General features: G+C 42.9%; 1 protein-coding gene across 4 annotated transcripts in view; it reads left to right on the top strand.

Annotated features, from left to right (window-relative positions):
* Positions 1–2,009: 2,009 nt before the first annotated feature.
* Positions 2,010–7,226, top strand: part of osbpl3.S (oxysterol binding protein like 3 S homeolog) — an 83,763-nt gene continuing 78,546 nt past the window's right edge. For 2 of the 4 annotated variants that reach the window (XM_041567505.1, XM_018269230.2), the window contains exon 1: positions 2,010–2,246. The gene's annotated coding sequence lies outside the window, so the exon portion shown is untranslated. Of the gene's footprint in view, positions 3,038–7,226 lie in introns of all 4 variants that reach the window. The other 2 variants (XM_018269233.2, XM_018269229.2) reach the window with 1 other exon arrangement.

Raw genomic sequence — 7,226 nt, 5'->3', positions numbered from 1 at the left:
CATTAAATAAGGAAAGGCAACAATCACTAGGTGGTGCCAAAAGTAAGGCAACCCCCAGTGATTGTATTCACTTACCTGATAACTTGGCCTGGGTTTCTCGCAGCGACCACCATGAAATGATCCTCCTTTTTCTTCTTTCTTTGCACAGGGGTCCATGCACAGTTGAGTGAAATGCCGAACTTTAAAAAAAAAAAAAAAAGAAGACAGCTTTTCCCACTCTACTGTGCATGCGTCAGTTTTATTTTTAAAGAAAAAATAAGTGGAAGAAGAGGATTGTCCCTGGTGATCGCTGAGAAGAACCAAGGCTAACAGCACCACCAGTCCAGGGTATTAGGTAAGTGATTACAATCACTTGGGGGTACCTAACTTTTGGCATCCATATGATTTTGACTTTCCTTCTTTAAATTCCCATTTATTAAAGGACAAGTAAAATCTATTTTTTTTTAATTCGTTAGTATACAACAACAAAAAAAACCCCATAAAGACAAATCAAACTTTGAAATCGCTAAGTCTTTATTAAGAAATAAATTACCGAAACTCCGCTTGCGCTCCTTTTCAGAAAAGTGACAGGGTGGCGATCCATTGTGTGGCGCTCAATTTATCCTCCCTGGCTATCTTCTATAAGGAAGGCAGGGAGGAGAAATCGAGTGCCGCACAATGGATTGCCTTTTCTGGTAATTTATTTCTTAATAAAGACTTATTGATTTCAAAGTTTCATTTGTCTTTGTTTTTTTTTGTTGTATACTAATGAAGTTTAAACATTTTTTTATGTTACTGATCCTTTAAAGGTACTTATGTCAAAATGTGATCTTTGCACCTTTTATATTGTTGCTTGCTGCTTTATGCAAACTGAATAGCATCAGACTTTCATACAGGTGATTTATACAGGCCAATGGTGACAATTATCACACATTAGTCAATCACTCTTGTACAGGAGAATGGTCAGAAAAACAGCTTTGAACAGCAGGACTGTATTGTGTTGCAGGGTAGTAACAATTTCTCTGAGCCACTGTAAAAGATTCAGAGCACGGGCATTAGTGATGTGCAGGCTTGAACTGGCAATCTGTGGGGTCTGGCAAATGGCATAGGTGCTGCTGTAAGATGCCATAAAAAGTCACTATTTATTGGGCTGGTGGGGGTTGTTTGGGCCTCTGTGTATCTCAAACGCCAGGGCCAATTATTTTAAATTCCAGTCCAGACCTGGTGATGAGCAAAAGTTTTTGGTAGACATGGATTAGCCACCATGCAAAAAATAAAAAAAAAAGATTGACCATTAATTTCAATGCATTTTGAGTGACATAACCCTGTGATGAAATGTTTATTTACTTCAGTGTTTTTTGTGCAGAAATAGAAATTGATTTCAATGTAGGTCATTTATTAACACTGGGCAGATTTGCTCATGGGCAGTAACCCCATCCATTGTTCTACTTGCAGGTGGCTTTTAAAAAGCTAATCACAGATTGGTTGCTGTAAGGGATGGGCGAATTTGATCTGTTTTGTTTCGCCAAAAATTCGCCATCGGCGTCATTTTTTCGCCGAAACAAGGCGAAAAAATCCCTAGTTGCTGTAGGTAACTGCCCACGAGCAAATTTGCCCTGCGTTAATAAATGAGCCCCAATGTGTCTCAAAATGTTTTGCCATTTGGCACATTTTCCTACGATTTCTTAGATTTTTGGGCAAACAGAAAACAGTACTCATCATTAATGCGCAAACCATCAGGAACAGTTCAGCACAGCCCGGAAGCCTCTTACAATCACTTCCATTCTCTAATGGAGCGAGAAGCACAGCAGAGATGTGCGGGCCGACCCGAAGCCCGCGGGACCTGCGGGTTTACCCGCAGGTCGGGGCTGACCCGTGGCCAAAATGCATGGGTCGAGCTCTTCTCCTGCTCTCCCCGCCTGTGACCTAGTACTGCCGGCATCCGGCGCCGGAATTTATAGACTTCCGTCTGCCCCGCCCCTTTTGTGACGTTACTACGGGGCAGGCGCAGGTCTATAAATAAAGGGGAGCAGCTGGCCTGGGTCGGATGCGGGTAGGGAGTGGGCAGGTTAGGGTTGGGTGCGGGTCGAGAAATTCTCCGGCAGGGTGCCCCAGGCAACTCGGCCGCCCACTTCGGCCCCCTCAGCAACAGTGACCGTATGCACATTCACAATCGTAACCGAGGAAGCGTGTGCGCAATCGAGCGTAACCAAGAACGCGAGTGCGCAACCGCACAAATCACTTCGACTTCAGCAGTTCTCACTGAGGTAACACTTGCCAGACTAGGGGTAGGCTGCATATGAGGTACGTGCCTGGCGCCCCCAAGCTTTGCGCCCTAGTCACGTGCGTCTGCTGCCTACCCCTAGTTCCTGCCTTCTCTGGGGGACTGTGCTTTATAGCAGGGCGTCTTTGAAGTAAATAGCAAGTCAATCTCCAGAGCACTGATCCATAAAGCGGCGCAGCGCTGTGCAGAAAGTAGTGTGAATGAGAAGGGATGAACAGCTTGATTGTAACTGACTTCAGTGCATCTAATTGTGGGACAGGACAAAGAGCGAGTATCTTATCCCCTGGAACAAGAATATTTGGGGTTGGATCAGTCCATTCATTTGTTTGGATGTCGCCTTTGCCCCCACGCTGATCGCTTGCACTCTGTGCTGTACGTAGGACTGTGTAAAACAACAGAACGTCCGCTTCTCGCACGTTCATTCATTCCCGCAGCAGCAGTTCCAATACAATACTCACGCATTCACTGCACAGAGCGCCCTCACCTGCCCGTACACCTGTGACGTAGCGGAAATGGGGGCGTTTCCGCTACTGACTCGGCGTGTCTGTCAGTCACTAGTGGTCACTCCCAGTTCCTAGTTGTATTGCCTACTCAGGCGTCGGACCCGTTCGCGTTATCTGCCTGGACTTTGTTGCTAGGAACCCGGCGAGCTAAGCGGAACTCGGTGTAGTCTCGTTGTCCTCTCTCGGTAATCTGCCTAGAGCTTTCTGATCCTTGTCGCACGGGCCGGCAGCTGGCGAGGCGATTACACAGCGGCTTCTTGCGAACAGACAGGTAGGAATTAAGTGCCGTAACTGAGCGGCGTAAGTTGTTGCCTTACTGATGCGCTGGCGCTGCTGACTGGGCAGAGTGAAGGGACCGCTCATTCATCTGCACTCGGGTTCTATTACGTACAAGTACGGGGTGTCTAATGGGCCATGTCAGCACGAGTTGTTTAATCTCCCACACTCCCCCCATAACCTTCTAATGAGACGGTGTTTTGGCCTCTTCAAATCATTCGTTTTGCTGGTGGGGTAAAATAGTAAAGTCTTCTATCCCCTCGCTATCTCCCCTGCCTCATCTGTATTTTTGATCTGCATGTATAAATGACTATGTCTATAAGTGTCATTATATCTGTATATTATAGGGCCATATAATGTCACCTGACTGGCAGAAAGTGCAGTATCCCCTGAGGAAGTGCCAGTGTTACTGGGGCAAAGCATGGTCTTCAAAACCACAAAAATGATCCCATAACTGTAGAATATTAAAAAAATATATTTTTATTCAAAAATCATGTTAAAAAGAGGCTACAGACCCCAGACCTTACGCGTTTCATACCCTCTGGTACTTAATTTTTTTTTAATATACTACACAGTTATAGGATAGTTTTTGTGATTTTGAATATATGTACCCTTGGAACTGGGGGCTTTATCCCAGTAACTATGGCCACATTTTGGACAGGCCATTTACACTTTAGCATCCTTCTATTATATTTCTTTTTATGAAGCATGGTGTTAACAAGCAGCAGACTCCAGAAACATGTCTCCCCCCCCCTCCCCATGTGGCTTAGCTATAGCTGGGCACCACAGCAAATTCATTTTTGGGCCACCCAATATATCCAGAGGTTGACCAATATATGTCACTAATTTGGGATTCTTGGGCCCCCTATACCTCCTGCAGCAGCTGGGTCTACTTCTTCTGTAGTTACCGCTCTACCAATGAGAATAGTTGAGAAATTTGCCTCAGGCAGCAGCGCCCCCTGGTTGCCAGGGGCGGCAAAAATGCTGCTCCATTTTTAAACCTGGAAATTTGACTCTTCTAGTGCAGAGAGCACAATTGCACTCTCTGCACTAGCACCGTTGTCCACCCCGCCCCCTCCGGCGCTGAAAAGTTGAGTGTCGTGAGGGGCAGCAAAAGGAAGGCTGCCTCAGGTGGCAAAATGGTCAGTATCACCCCCTGCCCCTGGGCATTAATCACCCACATACCACCAAAGCAAGTTGTGAGAATTGTAGTTCAGTTTCCTGTCAGATCCTACAAGGAATAATTTAACAATCACACACTGGCCATACCTGAAATAAATAAAATAAAAGGGTTGCAGGTTACAAGTTTGGGTAAACACACACATAACGTCTTACAATTTGTGTACGGGGAGAGGTTAGGCTTCCTGTGACGCCTTTTTTTTATTCATTCATTGTGGAGTTCTTGTGTAACAACTTGTGAAGGTGTGATATGGTTGCTCTAGTGTATTACTGGAAGCGCACATACATTATGCACAACATACCAAGCATAATTCTGAATTCTAGAGTTTTTCATGATGGCAAAAACTCAGGCTAGGAAAGCGTTAAGCCACTTTAACCTCTGACTAGGGTAGGGCTTAAAAGCAAGCGTTTCCTACTTTTCAGCCATGTGGAAATGCTTTGCTGGCACTGAATCCCGGCCATACAGTATATCTTTGTAGTTTTCTTTGGCTCAGCACAAATGAGCATAGATCAGTAACCCTGGAGAGTATTGCAACCCACTGGGGTGAAAGACAGATGTGTTTTTCATTGATGACTGCAGTTGGCTGTAAGAGGAAACGGGTTGTATGGAACAGCAATACGTTCTACACTGTCATTTATAAACATAACATCTAGATTGTGATGCCATTTACTACTTGTTTCCTTTGCACAGCAACGTGGCTACTGCCAATTTCAAAGGCTGGGTGAGTTTGCTATATGTAGAATGAAAGAATACAGAGTGACACTATTGCTATATAGATGTAATATGGGAAATATTGCTTTCATTTATGTTGATAATAGGAATTATTTTATCTTGCTGTCAAACCAATCTTCTGTTGGAGTAGGATCCTTTCACAAAATAAAGGAACGGTAACACCAAAAAATGAAAAAAGTGTTTTATCATTATAAAAATATAATACACAAAAGCCATGAATATCTTGTAAATTATATCCTTATAAACGGTGAGTTCTGATGTCATCAGTTATAAATGGTGAGTTCTGATGTCATTTCTGTCACATGACTCACTGAAACTTGTGTATTATAATAAATAAAGTGCCCCCAGTTGCAAAATATGAGGATATTAGAAGTTACCTCGGAGTTCCATGACCTGTATAAAAACACTCGGCCTTTGGCCTCGTGTTTTTATATGGTCATGAAACTCCTCAGTAACTTATAATATCCTTATATTTTACAAGAGGGGGTACTTTATTCACTATATAATGTACTGGTAAAACTTCAGAAACACTACTATGGTTTCTTTAAAATAAAACACTCCCTTCAGGAACTTGATGCACTTAAATATTTACATTCAGCAGCAGATATGTTCAGCCATTTCTCATTTACAGGTTTATTGCAGCCACTTGCTCATTTGTTCACATGAACATAACTGGTTGACAGTTTAAAGGGTAATAATGTAATTCTAAGCAACTCTCTAATATACATTAGTAAACGTTTTTAGTGCTTTGAAAGTTAATTGTAAATGTTATTGCTATAATAGCATTTTCTTTATTGCTTTATATACTCTCTGCTTTGCTGAAACAAATTAACAGCAGTCAGCTTATTAAAGGTATTGGGGTGATTTGTGACATGGGGCAAATGCTTCAAGTTGCCCCTCATTTACTTTGCCCTCATTTACTTTTGCCTATGATTACGTGTGGCAACACACGAAACGCGTTAGGATATATGTTTGTGCAATAAAGAAATACGTTTTTACCGCTACCTGGAGTCCTGTGGAGTGCGTGCCAAGCAGTTGTCTTTTCACTTTGATGTCTCCCCCATGCTGAGGGTTCGGGGCGCAGCACCCGGACCACCGAACAGGAGCGGTGAGTGACCCACAATTTTACCACATTGGAATATATTAAGCGGAGGGCCCGGGGCAAGTGCACCCGAGCCAACTTGAAACAGCGGTGAGCGCATTTGCATTGAATGATATAATATACCGCTACATAGAAAGAGTTTCCAACCTGTGAAATTAAAGTGTGGCGGGTGGTTTGAGCGCTTCTGCCTTTCTTCTCTAAAAGTACTTTGCCCCATAACCTTTAAATTTAAATCGACTAAAAATGTCTTGTGCAGTTTTATAGAAATGATTATCCTTCAGAAACTTAGAGCACAGCCTTTCAAGGGCACTTTAAAATCCAAATTAATGGAAGGACATTTTGATACATTTTGTCACCCACTCATGGAGCTATAAATCACCCTATGCCCTATTACCTGCGTTAGGAGTGATTTTCGCTACATTGTTTCAAGATTCAGACCTACATTTGTTTCCTGTCATTACTCTTAAAGGAGAGTCCTTTCACCCCCCCCCCCAAAACACACACACACACACACACACTGTTGACTGCATGGTTAATTGGTTTGTGAGCACTAAGTGCATGGAATCTTGATTAAATATTTATGAGTGTACGCAATAAGCAGTCTGTACTTCATAAACAAGCTTAGCTGCTGGAGGACCTTAACCTAGGAAATGTAATTCTTTGCAATATCTACTGGTACTCTGCATCAGATGACGTTTTAAAAGGTTAACGTAGGCATTGTATTACCGAAGCTAAGATGGACTTTAATGATAAAATATGACCTGCTGTAGTAACCTGCTGCTATCCTGTGGGGCATTTGATATAAATGATGGCATCACATTGAAATGATCTAACCATTTGTCTGCTGTAGAATTTAAATTACACTTTAATGTCTCTTACACAAGGGTCCTGTGTTTCCCTGCAATTTCCTGGGTTCCATCACAGGGGAATGCAGGAAGAAAAGCAACCCCTTTTTTTGCACTGTACAGGGAAAAACATCCATTTGTTTTCAGTACTTGCCTGTGCCACAATGAGTACAACACAATTTGTAAAAAAGGGCTGTGCTTCTTCCTGCACTCCCCTGTGGTGCAACCCAGGAAACCTCTATTGCAGGGGAACTCAGGCCCTTTGCATAAGAGCAATTAAAGGAACAGTTACACACAAAAAAATTAGTGTTTTAAAGGAATGACA

Source organism: Xenopus laevis, chromosome 6S (genome assembly GCF_017654675.1).
Source record: "Xenopus laevis strain J_2021 chromosome 6S, Xenopus_laevis_v10.1, whole genome shotgun sequence".
In the NCBI taxonomy this organism is placed as follows: Eukaryota; Metazoa; Chordata; class Amphibia; order Anura; family Pipidae; genus Xenopus; species Xenopus laevis.
Note: the sequence above shows the minus strand (reverse complement) of the source record. Positions and strands in the feature narration are given on the sequence as shown.